Source organism: Rattus norvegicus, chromosome 2 (assembly GCF_021556685.1).
Source record: "Rattus norvegicus strain SHRSP/BbbUtx chromosome 2, alternate assembly SHRSP_T2T, whole genome shotgun sequence".
Classification (NCBI taxonomy): domain Eukaryota; kingdom Metazoa; phylum Chordata; class Mammalia; order Rodentia; family Muridae; genus Rattus; species Rattus norvegicus.
In genome coordinates, this window is record NC_141535.1 from 136,646,771 (window position 1) to 136,661,161 (window position 14,391).

Genomic DNA, 14,391 nt, shown 5'->3' on the forward strand with positions numbered 1-14,391 from the left:
TCTAATACCAACCAGATGGCCTAGAAGAAGCAGAAAGTAACTGAACTAGAAGAGGGCTAGATCAAAGGAAGCACCAGGTTAGGACACAACCTTTTGAGTTGCCTGTAGGCTGTGCAGTGCTTTCCAAGTTTCTAGCCTTCCCACGCTCTCACCCATGCTGAGTGGGGTCTTGGTGATGCGGCTGGTGAGTCATTTCTGCTTCCATAAGAAACCCCTCACTCGGACTGGAGAGATGGCTCAGGGGTTAAGAGCACTGACAGTTCTTCCAGAGGTCCTGAGTTCAATCCCCAGCAACCACATGGTGGTTCACAACCATCTATAGTAAGATCTGATGCCCTCTTCTGGTGTATCTGAAGACAGCTACAGTGTACTCATATACGTAAAATAAATAAACCTTTTTTCTTTTTTTTTCTTTTTTCTTTTTTTTTTCCCCCCCGGAGCTGGGAACCGAACCCAGGGCCTTGCGCTCGCTAGGCAAGCGCTCTACCGCTGAGCTAAATCCTCAACCCCCAATAAACCTTTTTTTAAAAAAAGAAAGAAACCCCTCACTCTTACTCCTGTAAGTGACCTCAATAAAACCCATCGGTTCACCAATATGGACTTTGGTGGTATCTGTACTTGGTCTGTGTGGGTCATCTAACTGAGGTGAACAGATAGATGTGTGTGTTGAGTCTCCCCAAGAAAAGCTTTGTACACAATCTTGTAGAATACAAGAGTTTGTTTCTTTGTTTGAGGGGGTTTTCTGGTTTTGCATCTTAGACTAACCCCCAAAACAGATTCTCCTGCCTCAGCATTGAGGTCTAATATTATATGTATGCCCAGAAACATTACTATTTTGTGCTCTGCATTTTGGGTATATTTGCTTCCCAGATGCAATGATCCACTTTCTTGGTATTAGCCAACATTGTGCAGAATGAAAGTTTCTGAGAGAGCTTGGAAAGCAGGCCTTCAAAAAAGGTATCCATCCTTTGCAGAGGGAAGCCTAGTAAGAAACCAGAAGCTTTACCATGAAGTGTCTTAAAGACTGCAGGGTCAGGAGGAAAGTCCGTCTGATGAAGCCAGAAATCCTATCGGCTAGCTAAGGATCGGGTAATAGCTACCTGTGTTATATTTGCATTGCTTTTACTTTTTATCATACAATTCATTTAAAAATTATACATACGATCCATTAGTACGTTGCTATCATTCTTCAAATAGTATAAAATAAATGTCTTAAGAATCCAAGTCTAGCCAAGTGGTGGTGGAACACACCTTTCATCCCAGCACTAAAGAGGAAGAGGCAGGTGGATCCCTGAGTTCAAGGCCAGCCTGCTCTACAGAGTGAGTTTCAGGGCAGCCAAGGCTGCACAGAAAACTCTGTCTCAAAAGAAGAAAAAAAAGAATCCAAGTCTAAGCATGCCTTTAATTCCACCACTGGGGAGGCAGAGGCAGGCAGATCTCTGTGAGTTCAAGGCCAGCCTGTCTACTTAGAGAACTGTAGGCCAGCCAAGGTTACGTGGTGAGACCCTGTCTAACACAAAAAATCAGGTATGGGGCAATGTAATTCTAACACAGGTAAAGACTTAGTCTAGGGCCTCTGAGGACAACCACCTGAGGTTAGCCTCTGGCTGGCTCAGTGCACGCAGACATACACACAGTTAAATCCAAGTCCCTCTACACGTAACCTTTCTTACTTTCCCAGCCATTCCATTCCTCTCCTCTTTCACAAATACCCACAACAATATTTTAGCTATACCTGGGTCCTCTGCAAGAGGAGAAGGTGCTCTTGACCAATGAGCCATCTCTCCGGCCTCAGGTATTAGGTGTTTCCTATGCACATATATACATATGCATATATGAAGGCAAATTAAATATACATGAGATTATATAATGTGTGTTGGTAGAATATTTTTATACATCTTTTCTCTGTTTATTTCCCCTCTGTTGTCTTTAATTACACAGAAAGTGTTTTTAAATTTTAGCCTGTCTTCTGTTGGACAAGCTGAGCAAAGGAAGAGGTTTTCCTGCTTTTGATATCAGAGTGTTGAATAGGAGAACTCTTTGGGGCCCATTACGGGGGTGGCAGTGACAATTACCATGAAAACACAAAAGGAAAGTAAACCCTTGGAGTTGGCCAAGTGATAGTTCCTTCTGCTAACAGGATATTTGCTTTTGGAGGACCTAAGTTATTCTTAACTAAATAAAGCTGTATTCTACATAACGGATCAATTCTCCAAGAACAAGGTTTAAAAGCTACTCTGACTAAGCCTGGGAACTTCTATGCTATCACTTCCAACACATTCAGCTAGAGACTTGGCTCAGTGTGGGAGGCCACTACTATGTCAAAGATATCAGTACCAAGAGCTGAGAGTGGCCAGGACCTCGAGTGACCAAACCAGTGTCTAAATTCATGTAAAATTCCTCTCACACTGGCATATTCGTGGTTGTCAATGACCATCAGAGACCAACCAGAAAAACAAGAGCTCTCCTTGGATCCTTCCTTAAACAAGCAGTTCTGAGCAACCCCATCCAGATGAATTGTGGTGTTGACCTACCTTGTCTCTCCATGGACCAGTGTCGCTACCTTCCCACCCGCCTCTTAGGCTTTTACAGAGAAAATAATGCGTGCTTCTGCTCTGGGCCCAGCAAAGGAACTCAGTGCCTAAGCTCACTTTGTGGGTTAGGTCAGTGGTTTTAGGTCGAGATCCCTTTGGAGAGCAAAAGACCCTTTTACAGAGGTTGACTAAGACGTTAGGAAACACAGACACTGACATTAGGATTTATAACAGTTACAAAGTAGCAATGAAAATATTTTTATGTCTGGGAGTCACCACAGCATCAGGAAGTTTTAAAAGCACCAGCTTAGGTATTAGCTTGCCCCTTCCTTCCTTCCTTCCTTCCTTCCTTCCTTCCTTCCTTCCTTCCTCCCTCCCTCCCTACCTCTCCCTCCTTCCTTCCTTCCATGTGTAAGAGTGTTTTGCCTGCATGTCTATGTACCACCTGCATGCTCAAGGAAGCCAGAAGAATGGATCAGATCCCCCGAGGCTGGAGTTACAAACAGTTGTAGGAATCGAATCCAGGTCCTCTGGAAACCTTTTAGAAGCTATGTTGTGACCAAGTTACAAAAGAGCTGTCCTAAAGAATGACAAAACCAAATTGATTTGGAGAGGCCGTGTTAAGTTTCGAGAGTACAAGGAAGCAAAAACTGTTTTACGTTTACTTATTGTGCACCTGTTGTGTGAATACAGGTGCCAGGGCACACGTGAGGAGGTCAGAGGACAGCTTGAGAGAGTCAGCTCCCTTCTTCCACCATGTGAGATCTTCGGATTTAACAGAAAATGCCTTTATTTGCAAAGTCATCTCACTGGCCTTAATGAGGCGTTGTTGTTGTTGCTGTTGTTGTTGTTGCTGTTGTGGTTGTTGTTACTGTATTTCATAGCTTTGGGCAACCTGAAATTTCCTATGCAAACCAGGGTAGCCTTCTCCAACTCATAGAGATTCTCCTGCCTCTACCTCCCTAAGTGCTAGAATTAAAAGCATGTACCACCCCACCTGGCTCCCAGTGAGGTAATGATTTTGGATGAAATTTGTGCTGTCTAATGCAAGCAGATAAAATAAGCAGAAAGTAAAGTTTTCAACATACAAAAGAAGTTAGGTGCTCATGATTGTGTGTCCACATAATGTTTTCCACTAAAAGAAGCTATTATTTCATAATTCAAGGTGTGTGTGTGTGTGTGTGTGTGTGTGTGTGTGTGCGTGTGTGTGTGTGTGTGTGTGTGTGTGTGATCTCCCTTTCCCCTTTGGTTTCCCAGGCTGGCCTGAACTCACATTTGAGCCCAGGCTGACTGGCCACAGACTCTTGGCAGTCCTACTTCAGCCTCCTTCTGGAGTCCTGGGATTAAAGGCTTGTTTTATCTGTTCATGTCAACCACCAAGGACTGTTCTCTACCTCAGCCTTGACACCAGCCAGCATTGTGTGCCATTCTCCCAAACTCTCTTCTGCCTTTTGTGCTCTGCCTGACAATCCAGGGCCTACCGGAGAGTCAGGCTCCCTGTCTCCAGACATCCCTACCCCATTGCTTGCCAACAGATCCCTCTGCTTTAGCCTGTGGCCTCTGTATCTCACCCTTCCCTCTCTCCTTCCTGACTGAGCACATCCCTTTCTGTATCTGCTGGTAACAATGACTTCATACTAAGGAGAGTGGGGGAGGAGAGGGAGTGTCGGGGAGAGACAAGATAAGCCAGTCAACATGGAAGTTAACTGTGCTTCCTGGAGGCCCAGAATCAAGCATGAATACCAGAAAGAAACAGTTGTAATACATGGGAAAAAGACTTGAGAGTTGTAAAATATTAGGAGGGCCAGTGAGATGGCTCAGCAGTGAAGGCATTTGCCATCAAACCTAACATCCCTCATCTCATATGTTGTACTTTGATCATATGTGCTCATATGTTGTAGCGTCATATACTCCCTTCCCAATACATAGAATGAATGAATGGATAAATATGTGTGCATATGTGTGCCTGATGCCCACAGAAGGAAGAAGGCTGTGCCAGATTCTCTGGAATTAGAATTACAAGAGGTTGTGAGCCATCATGTGGATGCTGGGAATTGAACTCAGGTCCCATACCAAAGCAATCAATGCTCTAACTGCAGAGCCATCTCTCCAGTACAATTGCATGATGATTCTGCAGTAATATTTCCTAAACAGACTAGAAGGATAGCTGGTTTTGCCTTGGGTATAGATTAAAATTTGTTTTCTACTACTGTTAATCTAGAAAAGTTTGTACCAGCATCACAATTTGTAATCAATAACATCTTATGGACTCTTAGGTTTGCTTTTAATTTAAGGTAATCTTTTATCACACTTCTTTCATATAGAAGTATTTGGGGGCTGCTGAGATGGCTCACCAATATCACTGGCTACTCTTTGAGGACCAGGGTTCAATTCCCAGAACCTACATGGCAGCTCACAACTGTCTATAAATCCAGCCTTAAGGGGACTGATGCCCTAATCTGGCCTCGAGGATACCTGCATGTATACAGCAAACCCCCACACAGACACACACAGACACACACACACAGACACACACACACACACACACAATTTTTTTTTAATCTTTTTTGTTTGTTTTGTTTTGTTTTTCCATACAGGGTTTCCCTGTGTGGCCCTGGCTGTCCTGGAACTCACTTTGTAAACCAGGTTAGCCTGGAACTCAAGAAATTCACCCGCCTTTGCCTTCCAAGTACTAGAATTAAAGGTACGTGCTGCTGCCCAAAGTCCATCTTTGTGAACCATTGGATTTTATTGAGGTTACTTACAGGAATATGGGTGAGAGGTTCCTTACAGGAGCAGAAATGATGCAAAGACAGCTGCATCACCACAGCCAACCCCAGCATGGGTGACAGCTCACAAACGCTGGGAACCTGGAGCACACTGCATAGCCTGCAGGCAGCTCACAGGTTGGAGGATGTCCTTTCCTAGTGCCTCAGTTTGTCTGACCCTCTTTCAAGTAGCTCAGTTGCCTTCTGCTTCTTCCAGGCAGCTGGCCTGGTCTCAGAGTCTTTGCAGCGTTTATTACTTACTCTGATAAAGAGGCCTCTGAATCTAATCAATTTCAGGGACTTCCTGAAGCTCTTTTGAGTTGTCTACCTTCCTGCACTGTCATAGGACATTGGTACAAAATACCTCAAGCATTGTGGAAGCAGTTTTTCTCACTTCAAACTTCCTCCCAAGAGAAAAAAAAAGTCTGTGTGTGATGTTAACTTTTCCTGGGAATGAGTCAACATATATATCTGTGCCTACCAGTTAGGGAGCCAAGGATAGCTCGAGGTAATGATTCCACCAAAGTCCAGCTCAGTAACCAATTAGTTTATCGGACTTCCAAATGACCGAGTGAGGGTTTACTTAGAGGCTCATGGATGACCTTGGAACAACTACATCACCAACACAGTTTCACATCATCTGGCTTTAACATCTGGAATTCCAGGTGAGAAACCAGTGAACCTCCCTCTCCCAACTAAGGAATGTCAGTAGCTCCTTAACAGTGCCACAGGCGCATCTGTCTCCACTGATGCGCTTATTTCTCTGCCAGGATTACAAGACAGTCTTATACTCCAGAATGACAATGGGTTGCCCATGTGTTATGCCTACAGGAAAAAGCTATAATAGCATAAATTCTTGCACAGACTTCAGCCCACCATGGTTAAAATGCCTTATTTTACAAAGTTTATGAAAACACTTGGCCACTTGAGTAGATAAATTTCAAGGACCCACCTCTATTCCTTCCCTAAAGCCATCAGTTCGGGAGGTCCTGAAATTCAGGTTCACTGATCTGAGACTCACCTGTCCCCCAAGGGTTCTGTGGTCACTCTCCTCTAATATGCTGTCCTGTCCCCCTTGGTTGGTTGATCAAACGGGTTCCCATTCTTCCCAACCAGAAAGTGTCTCATTCAGCGCTGTTTTAGATGATTTTTGTAGACTGTTGCATTAGAAACTGCGACAGAGGAGTAAAGGCTGGAAGGCCTCCTGCACTGATGCTTCATAGACAGAGAATATCTCAACAAAACCTACATCATACAACCCTGAGTGTGTGTGTGCGTGTGTGTGTCGGGGTGGTGGTGCTATGCAATGGTTTATAACAGACCAAGAGTCTCTTGGTCAGCTGCTATTTAAGCTTTTCCCTTTGCTCACTAGACAACACCCATCCTCCGGAGTTCTTTTTGTTGCTTAATAAATGGTGGCTCTAACCAACACAAACCTGGGTGCCTGACAGACTCTGATGCCCCCTGTACATGAAGATATGATTCTCTGCATGAGTGCAAAAACATAACCCTTACCTTGAAGATGATTAAAAAAAATGATGTATTCTACAGCCATATATGAATGTCCATAGACATGGAACACATATTTACCCCAAAGTCCAGTTTCAACATAGAAACAGTTTCGAGAAGTTGATGGTAACAAAATAAAGTAAAAAATCAAGACACTTTTAAAAAAAAACCCTTTTTTCAACATTTTTTTCTAAATTAGATTAGATTCACTCATTTTACTTTCTGTGTGCTTTGCCTGTGTGTACACACGTGTACCACATTTGTGCTTGGTGCCCACAGAGATCTGAAGATGGCTTTAACTGGAGGTACAAACAGTTGTGAACCACATGGCTGCTGGGTATCAACTCTTGCTCCTTTCTCTCCAAGAGAAGCCCGTGTTCTTAACTGATGCTCCTTCTCTCTATCCTGACTAGGTATTTCTTACTATGTTCATGGGCACCTATGTGGATTTTTGAGTGCTACTTGAGTGCAGAAGGCCATAGGGTTCGGAATAGAATATTGAGTCCCCTCAACCTGAGGTGAGACCTTTGTTTCCTGCCATGTTGGTGCTAGAACTAAACCCTGCAAGAGCACTTCAGTTCTCTTAACCGCTGAGCCACCTCTCCAGCCCCAGGACACCTTTTAAATACCTGGGTGGAAACATTAAGTATTCGCACAACAAAGAAGTCTCAGCTGTAAACACCAGATGCTATCTGAAAACATTCTTCAGTTTTAGTTTGTTAGAAGCTTGTGTCTCTTAATTGAATGCATTCCAAAAGGTCTTTGTCGGTTAGTCACAGGATGTTAGGTCCGTCACAGAGCTGGGTGAGAAAAGTCTATTTAGAGACTAAAGATAGTCCAACATAAATAGTCCTTAGGTTCTGGACCTGCAACATTCCGACCTCTTCACATTACTGCCGTTCTAATCAGTCAGTCAACCTTTGCAGACACGTCCTCTTTCCAAGAACCGTCACTCACAGCAGGATGCCTTAGTAAGAACTGATTCTGGCACTGAAAACCCACTATGCACAGTCCAAGTCAGCCCCACCCTTCCAGATAAACTTCCAAGACTTTTCCGTCTCTCCCTCCCTCCCTTCCGTCCTCTCCTTTCCTGAGTCTGGAGGGTCGAGGGGCTCTCACTATGTAGCACTGGCTGGCCTTGAACTCAGAGAGAACCTGCCTGCCTCTGCCCCCCAAGTGCTGCTGAACTGAAGAGCTCTGGCTTCTCTTGCACAGCACCAGAGTTCAGATCCCAGGATCTGTGTGGAACTCTAGTTCCAGAGAATGCAGCACCCTCTGCTGATCTCTCCGGGTACTCGTCTGCATGTTCTACATGCACACACACATAAAAATAAATCAGCCTTTTTTAAAAAAAGTGGAATGCTGCCACTGACTCTGTCTGTCTGTCAGTCTTAACAGTTTATTGAGTACAGCTTAGGAGAGCAATGAGCTGTTAGTAGAGTACCTACATGATGCCCCAAGGCTTTTCTTTGTATTATTATTAGTACTATCATTGTTGTTATTATTATGTATATGGGTCTTTTGCCTGCAGGTATATCTGTGCACCACTAGTATACTTGGATACCCTAGAAGAAGGTATCCAAGTCCCTGAAACTAGAGTTACAGACTGGGATGAGCCACCATGTGGGTGCTGGGACCTGAGCCAGCTGAGCTATCTTAGAGTCTGGGCACAAACAGCTCCTCATGGGCCACACCTCAAACCTCCCCACCTAGATGCCCTTGCAGAGGACAGTCTTCCCACACGAAATTCCCTCCCTTGTCCTGTCTGTCAGAGATACTCGTTCTTTAGAATCAAATACCTTACATATTACATCCCCCAAACTTTTCTGAGTTCCCAACATACCCCTCAAACCCTCCTGGATCCACCACAGCTTTTGGGTTTTGCTTACCCACAGACACGGTGTTTTAACGTAGTTGGTAATTGTTGCAATCAGCAGCCTTAAATCTCGGATTCCAAAGTCAGCAAGCCGAGGTGGGGAAGATGAGGGATATGGGGTATGTTCAACACAGTTACTGGAAATGTGTCAAGAAGGTACTAATTCACTGACTACACTCTCCCGCAGGATTGAAGGCATCACTGTTGGTCGTAGCCCACATGAAAAGTTCCGACTCCAGAGGCCTGGAGAGACACTTTAGCAGTTAAAGAACTCTTACTGCTCTTACAGGGGACCTGGGTTGGTTGCCAGCACCCACATGATGGCTCACAACTGTCTGTAACTCTAGTTCCAGAGGATTTAACATGCTCTCCTGACCTCCTTAGGCATCAGGCACATAGATGGCACAGAGACATATGTGCAAGGAAGACAGCCATACACTCATACTGTTTATTTACATGTAACACTGCATGGAAGGACCCTACTTACTGCAAAATCTTCAAAGCAGAGTCACAAGGCCAAGACACCTCCATCCGAGACACACGGTAAGACTGCTGATCCATTCAAATTCCTCTCTCCTTCTCTTAGAGCATGCAATTGAGTCCACGCATTGTAAAAGCATTTGTAATGGGATTTTACAGTACATAAAGTAGGTTTAAGGGTGATTAAGATGCGGACTCTGACAATAAACAGAGTTGTTCAGTTCTTGGCTCCACCACTTACTAAGATGTATATAACCTTACTGAAATACTTAATCACCTGTTTTTTCCATCTCCATTTATGTCTACAAAAATGGAGTAATAATGAGGTCAAGGTTGTTTGAAGGATGAAGTTAGCTCATCCGTAAAGTCATAGTACTTACCTCCTAAGCCTCACCTGTGCCTGTTGTCTTTGGTGGTTAGTGAAGCTGTCCTTATTCTGTAGGTCTGGCTGGAGCCTGGAACACTCACTCTGGAGTCCACTCAGGCTGATCTCGGATTGTCGGTAAGTCTCCTGAGTGCTGAGATTCATAGGCCTACACCATGCCTTGCTACACCCTTTATATTTTGAGTGAAAGTTAAATGAGTTAATATGTATGTATTTTATACAATGTATGCAGTAGATGTGAGCTGGCATTACTTGCCCTGTTGGTGTCTCAGCGTTCTCATCTGCAAAAGGAGGACAGTAATGGGACCTCTCTGGTTGGTTTATAAAGGATTGAATAAGGAGCATTACCTAGGCCAGGCTGGCCTTAAACTCCTGATAGTCCTCCTATCTCAGCCTCCTGAATGCTGGGGTTACCTTAATACCTTTTCAGTTCTCAATATTCCTGATTTAGGGGTGTGTGTGTGTGTGTGTGTGTGTGTGTGTGTGTGTAAGAGAGAGAGAGAGAGAGAGAGAGAGAGAGAGAGAGAGAGAGAAAGAGAGAGAGAGAGACAGAGAGACAGAGAGACAGAGACAGGTATCCATGGGCGCCTTCCCCTATGCAGGGCATGTGGATCTTCCTTCCTTCCTCTCTCTCTCTCTCTCTCTCTCTCTCTCTCTCTCTCTCTCTCTCTTTCTATTTTGGGTGTGGGGTGCGCACATCTTTGTTATTTTGTTTGTTGTAAAACAGGGTTTCTCAGTGTAGCCCTGGCTGTCTTGGAACTCACTTTGTAGACCAGGCTGGCCTTGAACTCACAGAGATCCACCTGCCTCTGTAAGGTATAGACCCCCATCTCCCCTCTCCAGTTTGTTTCTATACCTTCTTCTCTGAGACACGGTGGGTCGGTCTGTCACAGAACCTGACACTTGCTGATTTTTGGTTTTTTTGTTTGTTTGTTTTTGTTTTTGTTTTTTTCAGAGCTGGGGACCGAACCCAGGGCCTTGTGCTTGCTAGGCGAGCGCTCTACAACCCGCTGATTTCTTTCTAGGCTGATTGACCATTGAACCCAGAGGATCCATCTGCCTGTTTCCAGCCCTGCTGTCAGCACTGGGGACGCTGATGTGTCCTGCTCTGCCCGTCTTTTATGCAGATGCTGGGAACTGACAGGTCTTCACGTTTGTGCAGCAAGCACTTTACCAACAGAGCCAGCTCCTAGCCCTCAATACCCTTTTCTAGGTCAAAAAAAAAAAAAAAAATCAGGTTTGCTTGCTTTCTAATTAGAGCGTATCACCTGTTTTATTATATAATTGTTGCCATCTTTTTATAATTGTTTACTTGTTTGATGGCAGGACTGTGGGCCAGAGCTTGTGTGTGGAGGTCAGTTTCCTCCCTTCACAATGGGAGTCCCGAGAGTCTGACTCGGGCTTGGTAGCGAGTGCGGTTCCCCGACTGAGCCATCGAATCTTACGTTTTTGGGAGAGAATAGTGTTCGGATAAGCCTGAGGAATGCAGTGCATGTTCAGGAACAGGCATGCACAGTGAACCGGGTTCTGCTCTTGACTTCCTTCCTGTGCAATCAGAGTGAAAGAGGGGCAGGGTCACAGGTGAATAGCCAGGTTTCCCTTGTGGCCTTTGTTTCCCTGGTGGGCGTGGTTGCCTCTTGTCCACCGTGCCAGCTTCCAGACACCCTCCCCTACCATATATGATACTGTGTTACAGCCTGGCCTCCAATTTGCTATGAAATAGGGAATGGCCTTGAGGTCCTATGTCCTCCTTGCACTAACTTCGCAAGTGCCACCATGCCCATCACAAATCACATATATGTAATTCCATTTAAAAACTTTTATAATAATAATTAGTGCGTGAGTGTGTGCATGTGTGTGTACACGCACGCGCGCGCGCGTGCATGTTTCAGAGGAAAACTTTCAGGAGTCAAATCGCTTCTTTCACTGAGTTCTGGGGATCGAACTCAAGCCTTCAGGCGCGCTGGACTGCGAGACGTTAGCCTCGACACAAGCGCTGAACAAGTGTTTTAAGGAGCGTTCCTTCTTCCTCACCTTCCCAAAACCTTATATTTTTAAAGATTCTTTTGAAATCGACATAGCTAGGCTAGTTATAGGTCTTTGATTTACTTCGTTTGGAGAGCCATTTATCATTTTGAAACATGGTAAGTTCTGCACTTGCCTTTGTGCTCTCTAACATAAGCAAGCCCAGAAAGTACAGACTGGCATGTCTGTACTTATCACAGGTAGGCCATTAGGGAATGGAAAAATCGTGGGCTCAGCAGTTCTTTCGTTTATGCAGCCAAACTAACACATCCTGGAAGTCCAACGTGGATTGTGTAATCCATAGTAACTACTGATGAATTAACAAAACGATTAGAACGCCAATCCTTTGTTCTCACCACTGAGGAGGAAGCAAAGCCTACTGTGCTCAGCGGCTCGTTGGTCTAGGGGTATGATTCTCGCTTTGGGTGCGAGAGGTCCCGGGTTCAAATCCCGGACGAGCCCAGCTATTTTATAACTTTTTTTTCTCTCTCCGTTTCACTCTCCATCTTCTCAAAGTAGCCGACAAGTTCCTCCTGTTAAAGCCACAAGAAAACAAGGACGAGAAGAGCAAAAAATCCTCCCGCCAAGGAAAAGTCCTTCCGTAAAGCTAGACAGAACGGGGAGGTCTCAGTTCCTCGCTACCCAAACTCTAGGATCTTTCCCACAAAAAGGGGAACTGGTGGCTTTGATCCGGAGAATCCAGAGACCGGTCCAGCCCAGATCTACCCGATTCTCTCAGGTGAAGGAAGCCTGTTTTGGAGAGAGATTCACAACTCTGTACAGAGGGGTGGCTAGCACACAGCGACTGTCCCGGGGATGGGAGGAGCATCGCTGACTGGGCCCAGGGGTGCACCCTGCGTGCACCCTTTCTTCGCCTCTTTCTAGGCCACGGGCTGGAGAAAATTCTCACCCCTGCCTCTGGTCCACACACAATCGTGGGCTCTCATCATGGTTTTATCAAGCGAGGTACAACACACCAGCGGGAAGCTATACCCCAAGGTGCCGCACCGTAGGCTAGTGGCCGGGTCTGGGATTCTAGGGGTGGAGCCCCAAGGAACCTCCACGCAGGCACGGCCGGATTCTTTGGACGACCGTCTGTCCCTCACAGTGACTGTGATCTTCAGACAGCGGGCTTCCATATGGGCAGTGTGAATCGCCAGCCAAGCACTGAGTGGCTCCTTGGGCCAAGATCAAGAGAACCTGACACTAGGCGACCTCCTCACTTTGCTTGTTGGGGAGTCCCTCTGTAATTACAGTCTTTGAATTCACCCTTTCGGGGCGGGTCTGAAATCTGACTCTTCTTCCAGCTCAGACTTTCAGGTCCCGCCCCAAGACGGCTCCAGGGTCATGCAGTGGACCAGACACATAGTCTTACATGGCTCGTTGGTCTAGGGGTATGATTCTCGCTTAGGGTGCGAGAGGTCCCGGGTTCAAATCCCGGGCGAGCCCATCTTTAGCTTGCATCAAGATTTATCTGGCAACGAACTATCTTTTAAAAGAGCTAAGACTCTGCTGGCCACGCATGCTGTTGGAAAGAGATGAGTCTCCAGTCACAAGTGGTTCAGACTTCTGCTTTCACTCCCACCCACAGCGCTTGACTCAGGAGCCCAGAGTTTTAACATTTTTGAAAATTAAATTATGTCTTATTTTATTATTTTTTGGGGTTTGGGGCGACGCCACTGGGGGGAATTAAGGAGCTCCTTGAGGAAACCAGTTTTCTGTTTCCACCATGTGCGCCCCTGGAGATGGAACTCAGGTGGTCCTCCGAAGGAACCAGACTTGATGGGGGGAGCCTGGAGCCTGAAGGGAAGGAGTGACATGTTATAAAGCCACTCGGAGGATTCCATCCACCCCCACAAGGAAGTTTATTTAGGTTTAGTTATAGGGGAGAAAATGGACTGGAAAAAGCCAATTGGCTGTTAGTTTCCTTTTTTTTTTTTTTCTGCTACCAGACTCTAGGAGCTCAAGTAAGCTGGTCAAGCACTATCAACCCCCGCTATTTATTATTAATTACATCTATCTATCTATCTATCTATCTATCTATCTATCATCTACTTATCTATCAATTGTGTGCGTATGCTTGTGCATGTGCGTGTGTGTGTGCGCGTGTGTTTACAGTGTGGAAGACAACTTTTAAGAATTGGCTTTCTCCTTCCAGTACACTTTGTGGGGCCTGGGACTTGGCGGCAAATCTCTAACCACACAGCCATCTCCACGGCCCTGATTCCTTTTTGTTTTGCTTGTTTGTTGCCTTTCTTTCTTTCTTCCTTTCTTTCTTTCTTTCTTTCTTTCTTTCTTTCTTTCTTTCTTTCTATCTTCCTTCCTTCCTTCCTTTCTTTTTTAGTTTAGTTTAGTTTTGTTTGTTTTGTTTTGAGACAGAGTTTCTCTGTGTAACCCTGGCTGACCTGGAACTTGCTCTGTATAAAAGGCTGGTCTTGAATCCACAAAGATCATCTGTCTGCCTAAGTCTCTCAGGTGCTGGGAATCAAAGGTGTGCATTACTACACTCAGGCCTTTTTTAAAAATAAAATACTACTACTACTACTACTACTACTACTACTACTAATAATAATAATAATAATAATAATAATAATAATAATGAGGAGTGGAAGGAGTTGAAGTATCACCTAGCACATTTGGGAATCAAAAAAGTGGTTAATTTAATAAGTCATTAATTTCTATTTTCTTGAAGGAAGAAAAAGTTTCTTTAGAAGACAAAGCTTTTGCCTAATAGGCTAGCTATATAATTTGTAGGGTTTGGTATAAAATGAAAATGTAGGACCCCTCATATAATTGATAAGTTATTTCTCTGCT

The 14,391-nt window shown here is 44.9% G+C and overlaps 1 non-coding gene across 1 annotated transcript; it reads left to right on the forward strand.

The window, feature by feature from the left end:
- The first annotated feature begins 11,967 nt into the window (after positions 1-11,967).
- Positions 11,968-12,039, forward strand: Trnap-ugg2 (transfer RNA proline (anticodon UGG) 2). The gene has a single exon. It is a non-coding gene; the product is annotated as a tRNA-Pro (tRNA).
- The last annotated feature ends 2,352 nt before the right edge of the window (positions 12,040-14,391 follow it).